Source organism: Silurus meridionalis, chromosome 1 (assembly GCF_014805685.1).
Source record: "Silurus meridionalis isolate SWU-2019-XX chromosome 1, ASM1480568v1, whole genome shotgun sequence".
Classification (NCBI taxonomy): domain Eukaryota; kingdom Metazoa; phylum Chordata; class Actinopteri; order Siluriformes; family Siluridae; genus Silurus; species Silurus meridionalis.
The window spans coordinates 10,309,102-10,323,557 of record NC_060884.1 but is presented as its reverse complement, the minus strand read 5'-3'; positions in this window follow the sequence as shown (position 1 = coordinate 10,323,557).

Genomic DNA, 14,456 nt, shown 5'->3' with positions numbered 1-14,456 from the left:
CAACAGGCTTTGAACACCTGGATTGGGGGATATTCTGCATTCTTCATAGCAAATATTCTCAAGGTGGTCAGGTTGGATGGGGACCATCAGTGGACAGCCACTTTCAGGTCTCTCCAGAGATGTTCAATAGGGTTCTGGCTTGGCTGTGTGCTTGGCTGTGTGCTTCCCCATATAGGAAGGTGAACCTTCAGCCCAGAATCTTTTTTATTAAGGATATCTCTGTATTTTGCTATAGCTTTCCCTCAACCCTGACATCATACAACCACCATACTTCTCTTTTGGGCAGATTTTGGGCAGGTGATGAAATCCATCAGGTATAACGTTTAGGATTGAGGTCAAACAGTTCAGTGTTGGTCCCATCAGACCAGAAAATCTTGGTGAAAACCCAAAAAAGTGAAACCCCAAGTAAGCTCACAAACAGCTATGCTTTAAATTTCTGAAAGTGTTCCTTTACAACATTTAAAATATGCACTCACTGTAGCAAAGTAATTTTTAACCACTAATGAAATTACACAGCAAATATGTGTATCGATTAGGTGAATCCATGACACCAAGTGTGAATGAGCAAATTTGAATTTGAATTTCACCCTTCAAGGGTGTTTACCCTTTTTGAGGATGGATTTGGACTGTAGTTAATGTCAACAGTCTGCTACATTGACTCAGGACTACAGTCTGATCACCATCACAGGGTACTGTACTGTTTATCTGCAATAAATGGACATTCGGTGCAACCCAGACGAGGATGGGTTCCCCCTTGAGTCTGGTTCCTCGCAAGGTTTCTTCCTTATGCCATCTCTGGGAGTTTTTCCTTGCCACAGTCGCCACCAGCTTGCTCATCAGGGACAAACTTACTTAAAAAGAACATATTCATTTTTATCACCACATTATCTGTGTAAAGCTGCTTTGAGACAATGTTCATTGTTAAAAGCACTATACAAATAAAAATTAATTGAATTGAATTTACTGTTCCATCTCATTCACTGTTACTGGGATTGGATCCCGATCCACTGCAACCCTGTCCTCAATAAATCTGTTTCCAAAGATAAGCTGAGTTTATAAAATAAACTTATTGGTGTCAGTCTTCAATCAAGTCTGAAAAAACAGACTCACAATTTTATAGCATATAACAGAGCATAAAAGTAAAGATTGTAAACCACAGTGAATGAATTGAGCATTGAGAGAGTCTGAAAGCTCCTCACAGAAGCTTCCATTGCTGCTGAAATAGTTTTACCATTTAAAGGCAAACTGGGTGGTGAAAGGAGCAGCACAGAATTCAGTGCAGAACAGGAACCCTCGGAGTGGTTCTGGAAATGAATAAACGTGGCACAGCCTACACAGACAGTCTACACTCACACTTTTTTGGTCAGTCTCTGGTAAAGTGTTTCATGTTTCCCTCAGTCATTGTGGGTTTTCCAGCCACACACACATGCATCATTGAATTAAACCCCTTCATACCAACTATTAAAATATAAATTAAATACTGTAGTAGAAAGGCATGAGGGGGACATTCACATGTTATCTTGAAACAACACTAAAAGCAAAGAAATTTCTACCAAAGGCTGCAAACCTTTCATCCTATCTACAAGAGTGTACTATTCTTTTTTTTTTTTTTTTTTTTTTTCGGGTGATTTTAAAGGAATTTGATTCCTTTAGTGATTATAGCTAAGCATGTGTAAGTGTGTTAAGCAGGCACAGACTCTTTTATATTTCCATCAGTCTGATAGCTGCAAAATGTGTATTTACTTCAGTTGACTTTATGTAGAGAAACGGCAAGATAAAAGACTGTTGGGTTAAATGATTTCACCCTTTATGTAACCTAGAGAAAAATACAAAAAAAAGAAAAAAAAGAATTACAAGCCTCTTGACTTTTGATTCTGCTGCTTGTAGCAACATATATAAAATGATTTTATCTGAGCTGTGTTAAGGGAACATGCACCTGGTATGTCTATGATTTCTTTCCCTTAGATCTCAGAGCGTCTATCCTGTGCACATAAAAGGCTTTTGTTCTGGTTATCTCTGTGTTCCTTTTATACATCACCACTCTCCTAAACCAACAAGTGAAGAGTGAATTAAGCTAATGATTGACATGGATTCCTGGGGCCAGATGATCAGGGAAAATTCTGGGCTATTTTCTTACTGTGAAAGATGTCTGATATGTCTGAGAACACTTTTTTCCACAAGCTTGGCACAGATTTTTTGCAAAATTGAGTAAGGGCTTTTAAAAAAAATGTACTGGCATGCGACAGAGACAGTAAACATGTTTTCATACCTAGACAATACTACAACATCAAACCTTGCTGTCTACTCTGTAGCTCCACTATTGTTAGTTACAATATTATTAAAGATCTTTCTTGGTGAGATAACAATCATTAGTAGATATAAACTTTCTTTCGGCTTCTCCCATTAAGGGTTGCCACAGCGGATCATCCTTATTTATGATCCGCATGTTCGATTTGGCACGTTTTTACGCTGGATGCCCTTCCTAACGCAACCCTCCCCATTTATCCGGGCAACTCTAATGACTGGGGTTGGTTCCCTGATCAGGGATATATTGGTAGATATATGGACATATATTTACAGACATATGGTTATCCTCAAATCCAATAAACATCAGCATCACATTATAATACCTATATATTGACATTATTAACAATTATTCTTTGTGTTATACAGTACAGCTGTTCACTAGTTTGCGAAGATAAAAGCTGTACTTAAATATGAAATCAAAAAGCAGGTAAGGAAACAAGTAAAACAATGCAGATTTTGTCTCATTATTTATAGCAAAAAAGGATCTATAATTAATAAAACAATCAATTATAAATTCTTCATTTGTCCTGTTAGTAGAGCAAGGTGGTGTCATAAGTGAATATGCTTTGTTATTCTTTATTCTTTAAAGCACAGAGTGTGTTAAATGCCGCTTTGTTTTTCATTATTCAATGCTAAGAGTTGCTAAGAGTCCATAAAGGATCATCAACATCAAGTCATCAACATGAAATGGGCAAAATAAAATCAACAGTAAAAACAAGGTACTGTGCACTGCTTTATATATTTTAGTAAATAACATACATTTACAGTTTTAGTATTTCATTTCTTTTTATATAACCAGGCATTTTTAAACAAGAATGTAGCATTTTTTACTATTCACACAAGCATAATAATGTTGCATCCTATGGTCACATGATTATTTGATGTTCAGTCACGAATCTAGTCACATTTCCTCCCAATTTATTACCATTCCTCCAGTCCACAGATAAAACAGAGATCATTGTCTACCAGAAAAAGGAAATGGATCAGACAATGCAGATGATGTTTAACACTGTGTATAGCAAAAATAAGAGTTTAAAAAGTTTAAAAATAAAAAGTTGAATCATTAGAGGCCAAATGTGGCCAAACAAAATTTAGCTATTTATATTTTGTTCTAGAAACTGTGCTGATCAACAATGTGTCTAGTGCTAGTGCACTCAAAGTGCTACTGTTTGGAAAAATCATTTCTTGTGGGGTGTATGAGTTTTTTTTATGTATTTTTTTGTAGCTAGCCTATATAAATTTAGAAGAAAGTCTGTTATCATTTTGTAATGGTAATTGCAAGCACTCTTAATATGTTCTATAGGCTACTGGCAGGTTTTAAAAGAGAAAGGTGAGGGGAAGGGGAAGTTTGAATCCTGAAAGGAGCCTCCAGATTTCCCCTCTTCTTTCACTTTACTTCTTTGCAGCTCTTTTGCTATATTCCTAAGGGAACCCCCTTCCTTCACCAAAGTCAATAAGCTTCACTACTGGCTTCCCTCAGCTGCACACATGTGGTCACATGCATTAAGCCCCACATGGACATGTATATGCATTCACTCAGATGGACACGCACACACACAGGCCTAACCTCTCAGAGTTGTAGAGTAAAAGCAAGGGCTCCTAGGAGGTACATGTGTGGAAGGTAAAGTAAAATGATGAGATTATAAGGTCATGTGTGGTTATAGATTAGATGAAAAGAACATTATTAATATATATGCACATCTTATTATTATCTTTTCATCTAAACATCTTTCCATTCAAAAATCTAATCAATAATCTAATCAAATCATACATTATTCTGCAAATTTTATATTTATATGAGCTGTGAGCAAATTCAATCTGTAAATTTGTCTGTCTGTATTGTTGACATGTTGTCATATTTAAGTGTTTTTTTCTTATACAGTAACTACTTTTTATTTTAAATGTAAAATATTGCAATTCTATCTAGAGTTTAATTTGTACAAATAATATATATAGAATAAATAACAATAAAATAATTTTTAAAACTTACAATCTAAATGCTTTACAGACATAAGATATTCCTGAATGTGAAAAATAGCATTTAATTTATTATCATTAACAGCTGAAGGTTAAAAATTACATTATTCTTTTTCAGAAAAGTAAGAGACACAACAGAAACAGTCTGTGAGAGTTAGTGTGAGAGGTCAAATTACATAGTGTATAATTCGAGAATAAATTTTATACACATAATAATCACATAAAAATCACATAATATACTTTACAGTAAAATCAACTGGATTAAAATGTTAATTGTAAAAAAAAAAATTATATATATATATATATATATATATATATATATATATATATACAATATATATACAATTAGTAGCAGAAGGTCTGCTTGTCAGTGCTATGGCCATACGGCACACACTGCAATAAGACGGTTTGCGCCTTCTGAAGATGACTCACAAGAAAGCCTGCAAACAGTGTGCTGAATACAACCTGTCCAAAAGCATGAATTACTGGAACCATGTCCTGTGGTCTGATGAGACTAGGATAAACTTGTTTGGCTCAGATGGTGTCCAGCATGTGTGTTGACGCCCTGGTGAGGAGTACCAAAAGAATTGTGTCGTGCTTAAAGCCATGCATGGTGGTGGTAGCATCATGAGCTGCATGAGTGCTACTGGGTACTAGGGAGATGTGGTTCATTAAGGGAAACATGGACTGCAACATGGACTGTGACATTCTAAAGTAAAACATGATGTGCTCCCTTCAGGAACTGGGACGAATGGCAGATTTCTCACATAATAAAGACCCCAAACACACCGCCAAGGTGACAACTGCTTGTTAGGGAAGCTAAAGGTGATAGAGTGGCCAGTGTCTCCAGACCTGAACCTTATTAAACAACCTGTTGGGAATCCTGAAGCGCAATGTGGAGAAGCGCCATGTGTCTAACATCTAGCAGCTCCATGATCTGATTGTGGAGCTCTGGTAAATTCCATGGCCAGGAGGATTAAAGAAATGAACCCTAACCCTAACCCTAACCCTAACAGTGCTAGATAACACAAAATTTACTTTTGTTGCTAGTATTTAGACAATAATGGCTGTATGTTGAGTTATTTTTAGAGGACAGTAAATCTATACTGCTATACAAGCTGCACATTGACTATTCTAAAGTACATCCAATTTTAATTTCTATAGTATTGTCTCTTGAGAACATATAATAAAATGATTGCTGTAATGTATTGGGTGTATTCACTTTTGTAAGATACTGTATATAAAATGACCCAACTGCTTTTTAACTAAAATATCAATGAATGGTGCTCTATATGTAATCAGCATTATTTTTAAACCACATGGCAGTCATATAAAACTTTTGAGATTTTGTGTTTACAAAAACATGACTTGAGTCACATGACAAAACATGTAATCTTTGTAATATTTTAATAAACTATAATATTGTGTCTGGAGCTGCTGTTATCTGCTCTGACAGTCCTATAATAGTAAATGTAATTTGGTCATAAAAAGCATTTGCCCTATCATTACAATCTCATGAGTTCAAATCCTGGGAGTCAGAGAGAGCTAAATTTGTCATGCTCTTTGATCAGTAGGAATGAAATATTTTCATTCTTCTCTCTGTCACAGTGCCACTAGACAATAATGGGCACCTCTGATCTTATGTGTACAGAACTTGGTGAATAGAGTGTTCCTCTAAGTGTATTATGCAGCTTCCTGACCAGCAGTTCAAATAGATGTAATCAGCTGAATTCAGATACCTCAGAGGAAACATATGTTTGCCTTCGGCCTTCCTGGATGATACTTGTCATATGATACAATAGAGCTAACTGTAGGGTAGAAATATTCAAGCATAAATATTCCTTGATTCACTAGGGAATTCCCTAAAAGGTTAAACCAATAAGTAGATTGGGAAAATTTTACATTAGAAAAATGTGCTGTGATAAAATAATACTATTTATTTTAAACCAAAAGAGCAAAACTGGCCATGCACTCTCTCAACTATATTCTCTCCTATGTCAATAACAGGAACAATAATCATTTGTGGTCATCTGTGAGCCAGAATACAGCATTTAGCATTAACCTCTAATCATATAGTACTGCTCTGTGACATAGCATGATCAGCAGTTTGAAAAATATAGCTGTGGTGCCATGTCTCAGCTTTAAGCTCAAATTATAGCAAATTACATGTTATTGATTATTTATTTTTGTCAATTTTCATTAAGGGTGTAAATCATTATTAAGATGAGTGACTAATGAAGTGATCTGGAATAGGGCAGTTAGATTATGGTTGATTGTAGATCTGCACTCTGAGACTGGGGTTTGAGTGAGATGTTATTTAGACAAAAAACAAATACATTCTGTGACGATTGACCTTGATCAGAAAAAAGCAAATGCTTGTAGAATGCAGCAAACAAGCTGTAAAGATACAATAGGATTATTGTGTTTGTATTTATTTATTTTTTATTAGCCTGCTGTTATAAAAGCTGAATACCAGTCTAATGCACACCAGTTTAGCCCTTCTAACCTGGTTTTGATGGTAGAACTATAATTTACTGACTAAAACATGGTTATCACAAAACATAAATGACTTGTTTAATGAATGTGCTCAAGAAGCACTCACCTCAGATCTTTTCCACAATTTCTTTTTTTTTTTTTACTTTACTTTAAAAGGCCACCCAGTTGTTAACTTTACAAGCACTCTCTGTTGCTATATGGTACCCACTCTGTGAACCAACCACAGGTAATATCTCTATCTCTACACCTCCAGTACCTCCCACTAAGGACCGAGAATTCCAAACAAGATGGTTACAGATGCACTGCCAAACCCAAAGTGGAATGCCACTTGGAAAGTGATGACTTGATATTTCTCATAAGTAAAACAGAGAAACATTTCATTTCTATATGGAAAGGTGAAAATGCTGACTGGGTGAGGCTAGAAAAGTGAAAAAAAAACAACCTTTAATTCAATTATTGACATTCTAATTTCTTAAATAAATGGTAATCACACCACCAAAGAAAAGTGGTATATTCATCCCTTTTACAGAAAACACTTGAATGAGTTTTTGAGCATATTAATATAATGTTCATAAATATATTTCCTCTTGATTCCCCAGGAGACTAGGGAAGTTGTTAGTCTGACATCTAGGCCAGGACATGAGACAACTCTGTCTCTGATATTGCTACTGCTATTTTGGTTTATACACATTGCCAAGTGTTTTTGTACAGTCTGATGTACTTTATGTGTGCAAATCTATTCTGGGGAACCTACCGTGTGTGCAATGGTAAAGAAGCCTAGATAAGCAAGGGGGCCTTTAATTGTAGGTATTAATTCTCAGACTTCTTGTAAGCACAATTTGAGAGCATAATTTTGTCTGCTTGCTTTCTCCCATTTGGGCAATTTGACCAACACTATCCAATTGTGGTCATCTGGTAGATCATGTATATTGTAGAGGGCTGTGCCAGGATCAGGCAATCCAGAACACAGTAAGCCTCCTGTTCTACATTTTTTCCACCTATACACACAGAATTATGCTCCCTAACCCTAATGCAGTTTTTTGTATAAAGCGCTTTTAACAGTGGCCATTGTCTTAAAGCAGTTTTACAGAGATTAAGCGGTAATAAAGATTTATAAAAGAGTGTAAAGTGAGTGACTGGCTAAAGGACCCAAATGCAGGATGCAGACAGATTCAAAGTGAAGTGAAGTTTCCATGAGGGGATGAAGTTTTGGAAGGTTTTAACTGATACAGAGCCGAAGAGACAATCTGGCAAATGACTAGAGGAGCCAGCATTATTAATACTTGGAGAAGATGGCTGCTGCATCAGTTGCAAGATGGCACTGGAGGCAGAAGTGAAATTTCCAGAAGTGTGCATGCCGCTGGCTGACACATAAGTTTACTGCCTATAAGTTTATTTCCTAATTGTATGTTTGTCCCTAATGAGTAAGCTACTAGTGACTGTGGCACAGAATGTGTTTCTCAGTAACTTCTTCGGGCTTTTGAGGTGGAACCATCCCCAGCTGAACAGAATTGTCTCCGAGTGGTGAGTGGTACTGAAGACATAGGTGTGCGAAAGGAGTAAAAGTGTGTGTTGAGTCTGGGTTGTACAGATCAGTCACACAGTTTTGTGTGTGTGTGTGTGTGTGTGTGTGTGTGTGTGTGTGTGTGTGTGTGTGTGTGTTCAGTTCAGTTTAGTTCTGTGTTGAAAAGCCTGATGGCTTGAGGGAAGAAGCTGTTACACAGTCTGGATGTGACGGCCCGAATGCTTTGGAACCGCTTCCCTGGTGGCAGGAGGATGAAGAGTGTGTGAGACAAGTGTGTGGGGTCATCCACAATGCTGTTGGCTTTGCGGATGCAGCGTGTGGTGTAAATGTCCATGATAGAGGGGAGAGAGACTCCGATGATCTTCTCAGCTGTCCTCACTATCCTCTGTAGGGTCTTGCGATACTAGACGGTGCAGTTCCCAAACCAGGTAGTGATGCAGCTGCTCAAGATGCTCTCAATGGTCTCACTGTAGAATGTGGTCAGGATGGGGGGAGAGAGATGGGCTTTCCTCAGCCTTCTCAGGAAGTAGAGACGCTGCTTGGCTTTCTTGGTGATGGAGCTGGTGTTGCGTGACCAGGTGAGGTTATCTGCCAAATGAACACCAAGGCATTTGGTGCTCTTGACGATCTCCACGGATGCTCCATCGATAATCAGTGGAGAATGGTCACGCTGTGCTCTCCTAAAGTCAACAAACATCTCTTTAGTTTTGTCAACGTTCAGAGACAGGCTGTTGGCTCCACAACAGGCTGTTAACCGTTGCACCTCCTCTCTGTATGCTGACTTATCGTTCTTGCTGATGAAACCAACCATGGTCGTGCCATCAGCGAACTTGATGATGTGATTTGAGCTGTGCATTGCTACACAGTCAGAAGTCAGCAGAGTAAACAGCAGTGAACTAAACACACAGCTGAGGTGCCCCAGTGCTCAGTGTGGTGGTGCTGGAGATGCTGTTCAGATCCAGACTGACTGAGGTCTCCCAGTCAGGAAGTCCAGGATCGGTTACAGAGGGAGGTGTTCAGGCCCAGTAGGTTTAACTTCTCAATCAGGTGCTGAGAAATAATCGTGTTGAATGCTGAGCTGCAGTCTATGAACAGCATCGGTACATAAGAGTCCTTCTTGTCTAGGTGGGTGAGGGCCAGATGAAGGGTCTTTGAGATGGCATCATCCGTGGAGCTGTTTGGACGATACGCGAACTGCATGGTGTCCAGTGCGGGTGGAAGCTGGGTCTTGATGTGCCTTATGGCCTCTCAAAGCACTTCATCACAATGGGTGATCATGACTGATAGACTGCTTTGGCACGGGAACGATGGTCATCGTCTAGTGGCACGTAGGAACAATGGCGCTGCTCAGGAAAATGTTGAAGATGTCGGTGAAGACATCCGCTAGCTGTTGTGCACATTCCCTGAGCACTCTGCCAGAAATGTTGTCTGGTCCAGCAGCTTTCCGTGGGTTAACCCTGCATAGAATTTCCTCAATTCAGCTGTGGTTAGACAGAGCACCTGGTCACTGGAAGGAGGGGTGGTCTTCCTCGCCATGTTGTTCTGCACCTTAAACCGGGCGTAAAAGTCCTTTAGAGCATCTGGGAAGGAGGCATCATGGTCACAAGCATGTGATGTCGTCTTGTAGTTTGTGATCGCTTGGATGCCCTGCTACATGCACCGGGTGTCTCCGCTGTCCTGGAAGTGGCCATGAAATCTTTTGACATGTGCACGCTTCACCTCTCTGATGGCACGGGACAGTTTGGGCCTTGCTGTCTATAAGGCCGTCTTGTCCCCTGCTCTGAAAGCGGAGCCTCTTAATTTTAGCAGCGCACGTACCTTGGCGGTCATCTACGGCTTCTGGTTAGAGCGTGTAGTGATGGTCTTGGAGATGGTCACGTCATCAATGTACTTGCCGATATAGCTGGTCACTGACGTGTACTCCTCTAAGTTGATGAAATCACTGTTGGTTGCAGCGTCCCTGAACATGTCCCAGTCAGTGCATTCAAAGCAGTCCTGGAGAGCAGACATGGATCATGCTGGCCAGGTTCTCACCTGCTTTCTTGCTGGTCTTGAATGCCTGCTGAGTGGTCTGTATGCTGGGATCAGCATAACAGAGATGTGGTCTGTGTACCTGAGGTGGGGGCGGGGCTTGGCCCGGTATGCGCCCCAGATGTTTGTGTAAACACCATCCAGCGTGTTTTCTCCTCTGGTTGCAAAGTTCACATTCTAATGAAATTAGGAAGCACAGTCCTGAGATTTGCATGGTTGAAATCTTTCGGCGAAAATAAACAATCCGTCAGGGTGTGTGTTTTGTAGTTCAGTAATGGTCCCGTAGGGTACGCTGAGCGCTTCCTTAGCATTAGCGCTAGGCGGTATGTACACTCCAAGCACAATAGCGGTGGTGAATAAATAGATCATTTTACAACCATACACTCCAACAGTGATGAGCAGTAGGTGGAAACAAGGACAGAGTTCTTACACCACTCTGTGTTGATGTAAACACACAGACCGCCGACACGATTTAGCTGCACAGAGCTGCATTTCTGTCGGCACGAAACGCAGCTAGCGGGAACTCTGTCGCTCAGCCACGTCTCAGTAAACACAAAGACGCAGCAGTGTCTGCACTCACGCCGAGTAGCTTGTTGGAGTCTGATGTAGTCAAATTGTTTTGTCCAGGGGGCAGACATTTGCCAGCAGTAGAGATGGTAGAGCAGGCCGGCTAGGGTTAGCTTTTAGCCTAGCTTTCTTGCGCAGCACTTTCAATTTCCCCTTCTCTGTCCATCCGCCACAGGCGATGCCGAGGTCTGGAGGCCTGGTTCTCAGAGCACGCCGAGGTCGCGTAGCTTCTGCCGCAGATCATCGTTTATTGTGTTGGGGTTGTTTCTGAGTTCCTTGAGTGTTTGCCGGTGGTACACAGGGACACCGGTTGCTCCAATGTCCATATGTTGCGTAAAGAGAAGAAAAGGACAGTAACAGACATTTCATTGTTCAGAATCTAGACTCACTAAGAATATAGCCACTTAAGATTATTGTACTTAATGTTTTCCAGTCAGATTTTGTTAAAGAAGCCTAGACTGATGATGTCAGCTAAATCTGTGATGCCTCTAGAACTGCAGACATTTTAAAGCTGGGTTGACAGCCAGCAACTTCACTGTATATGCTGCAGACAGAATGCTTGCTTTGATGAACTTGCATGTAGCCCCACTGCAGAAGTATAATCACCCAGACTCCTCTCTATCAATTTAAATGCAGTATTGCCACATGTATAGAGGAGGCATAGGGGTGCAGAAGTAAGTTGTTTCTGCACTCAGAATTAGTAGGTCAGATCAGGGAGATTTTTGAGCAGGCACAGATAGGCCAGCAAAGGCAAACCATTACTAGTTGGTACCAAGAATAGCTTGGTAGCTTCTCTCCCAGCAGATTATTTATCCAATATGAATTGCAAAATTTGAGAACTTAGCCATTAAGACCTAATTACCAGCTGAGGTGGGTGATTGAGCAATTCATGAAAAATGACTTTTTGCAAAAGCCTCTAACACATGGGTTTTGTATGGTCTTAATTAGAAGTTAAGGTGTATGCGGTAGCCCTCAGTGCAGAACAGCATGTTTGATGTACTTTTTCAAAATTCTCAGTGGCTTATGCATTGCTTTTCTAAGGGGGCACGATGGCTTTACTTGTCACTGTCCCTAAGGATCCTATCATATGACCTTCCACCTTTACTGGAGTTTCCTCAAGAACTCAAGTTGACTTCAGTATTTAAAACTGTCTTCTCGTTATCTAATAATTGAAGTTAAAATTGTTTGGTCTTTGCATGGTTTGGTAAGGATCTTACCTTGCATGCGTTGATGGCCAGATAACTCAAGCTGACTTTGTAAATAAATAGCATTTCTTCCTGGGGTACTATCACATAACTTTGTGGGTTTGCATATTTGGACCATTTGACAGCCATCAGGTTCTGAGACCAACTGTTTATTTGTTATGTGGATAGAAGATGGTGGGCTTCCTTGTAAAAACAGAGGTTAGTCCCCTATGTAGTGGTTGTCATCACCTTAGCTATATACAGGTTGTACACCGAGCCTCTAATGTTACATGTCAAAAATTCTGTATTGCTACCACCTGAACTAGCAGTTAATCACATGTTCAATTAGCTTTCATTAAAAATAAAATTTGATGCCAGTCATCTCTATCCAATGTGGCCTTATAAAGAAAATATATATACAGTATATATATATATATATATATATATATATATATATATATATATATATATATATATATATATATTTGAATCAGAATCAATATCAGAAAGCGCTTTATTGGCAAGTATGTTTGCACTTACAAGGAATTTGTTTTGGTGACAAAAAGCTTCTAGTTGCACATTTTAATGTATGTATTTAAGTAATATGAAAATAAAAGAGCAAAATAAATAAAAATAATAAGTAATTGCACAAAAATAAACAAAAATAAACAAAGTAGAGTATTATTGCACAAAAACTACATATTCATATTTATTAAAGTGGTATTGCACATATGTTTTATTTTATTTTACAATGGGGAGAGCATTTTCAAGTGTTTATGAGGTAGATTTGTGTTTGGTGCTCTGTAGCATCGGCTTTTGTGTCCAGGCGAGCAGGAGAAGTTTATTCATTTTGTTGGGTAGAGAGCAGAGATTTGCCAGATGGATACTAGGCAGCGCAGTTCTAAACCCACGCTGTCGGGGCCGGACAAACGCACCAGCTTGTTTTCCACGCTTATGCGTCTTAAATCGTTTGAAAAACGCCACTGCTCCACCAACTACAATGTATAGCAAAATGTCCAAATAGTCAAAAAACGATAACAAATTGTGTGGTGTGTTCTGACGAATGTTCAGCATGAATGTGACTTTCAAGCCCTAAGTTCTTTGTCATGTGACTTCCATAATTATTGTAACAATAATTTATAATTGTGCTGGCTTTGTTCTCAGCTCTTTACTGTCTATAGGTGGAGCCATGTGGTAATTAAAATGAAGGCCTGGAAAAAAAGGACCACTGATGAGCAAGAGCCTGACCAGAGGAGGCGAAGCCTTCCATTCAAAAGCAACTCCTGAAGTCCCCAGGGGGATGAAAGAAGAAGAGAGAGAAAGCTAGTTGGTTGCTAGATGGTTGCTAGATGTCTTGGTTATACTAGCTCACCTTGTTTAGGAACAGGTAAGAATGTGCGTGCACCTACATTCCACCACATAGGTTTTGCCACTGTTTAGACACCCTAGGTAGAGGGCAGGTGCCACCCACTGTATTTTCTGGTAGCATAGCCTAGAGTAGCCAGCTAGTCTGTTGCTGTTTGTTAGTTAGGTTAAGCTTCCAAAATACAGCCTAGAGTAGACCTTTTTCTTGTGTTCATTTCTTTGGCACTGTCCATGTTCTTTTGCCAGTGTGAGTCTAGTCTTCTTGACTCTGGGAAACTGTTTGTTACCTTACTGCACTTGACCATTAAAACAATAACTACTCTAAACTCTGGTCCTGCTTTTTGACCAAACAACCCATAACAACCAAATGGTTATTGTTGTACACTCCCCTAGGCCTAGCCAAGGTGGGAACGTAACACACACCCTTAAACAAAATCAACTGAATTAAAACAGAGGGTAATTAAACAACTCCAAAAACAGCATTAAAATCTTCAATTATTACAGTTTGACTTTGTCATATATCTACAAAAAATTATTTGAGACTTAACAGGGGTGTATATTTGATTGAATATGTGTAGTTTGACCAACATTTTTGAGAACAGTGGTTGCTTTATTTGGGCTCATGACCCTTGACCTAAAGTTTTTCTCTGGCTGTTGTGTCTGTTTTCTAAAGCACAAATGTTGTGATAGAAAAAGTAAAAAGAAATGATTCTAAATTCTAAATTAAGCATCTGAATGTTTTTACTATTTTCTTCATTTGCTTTTATATTGGTGTTTTTTGTGAATTTTTAGTAGACTTTTTTGTGATGTTCAGATTTTATCAAATTTTTGTTTTCCATTTTTTATTGCCACTGCGACCCGGGTTCGATCCCTGGTCAGGGAACCATCCCCAGCCACTCTCAGTGCCGGTCCCAAGCCCGGATAAATTGGGGAGGGTTGCGTTAGGAAGGGCATCCAGCGTAAAACGTGCCAAATCAAACGTGCGGAGGATCCGCTGTGGCGAC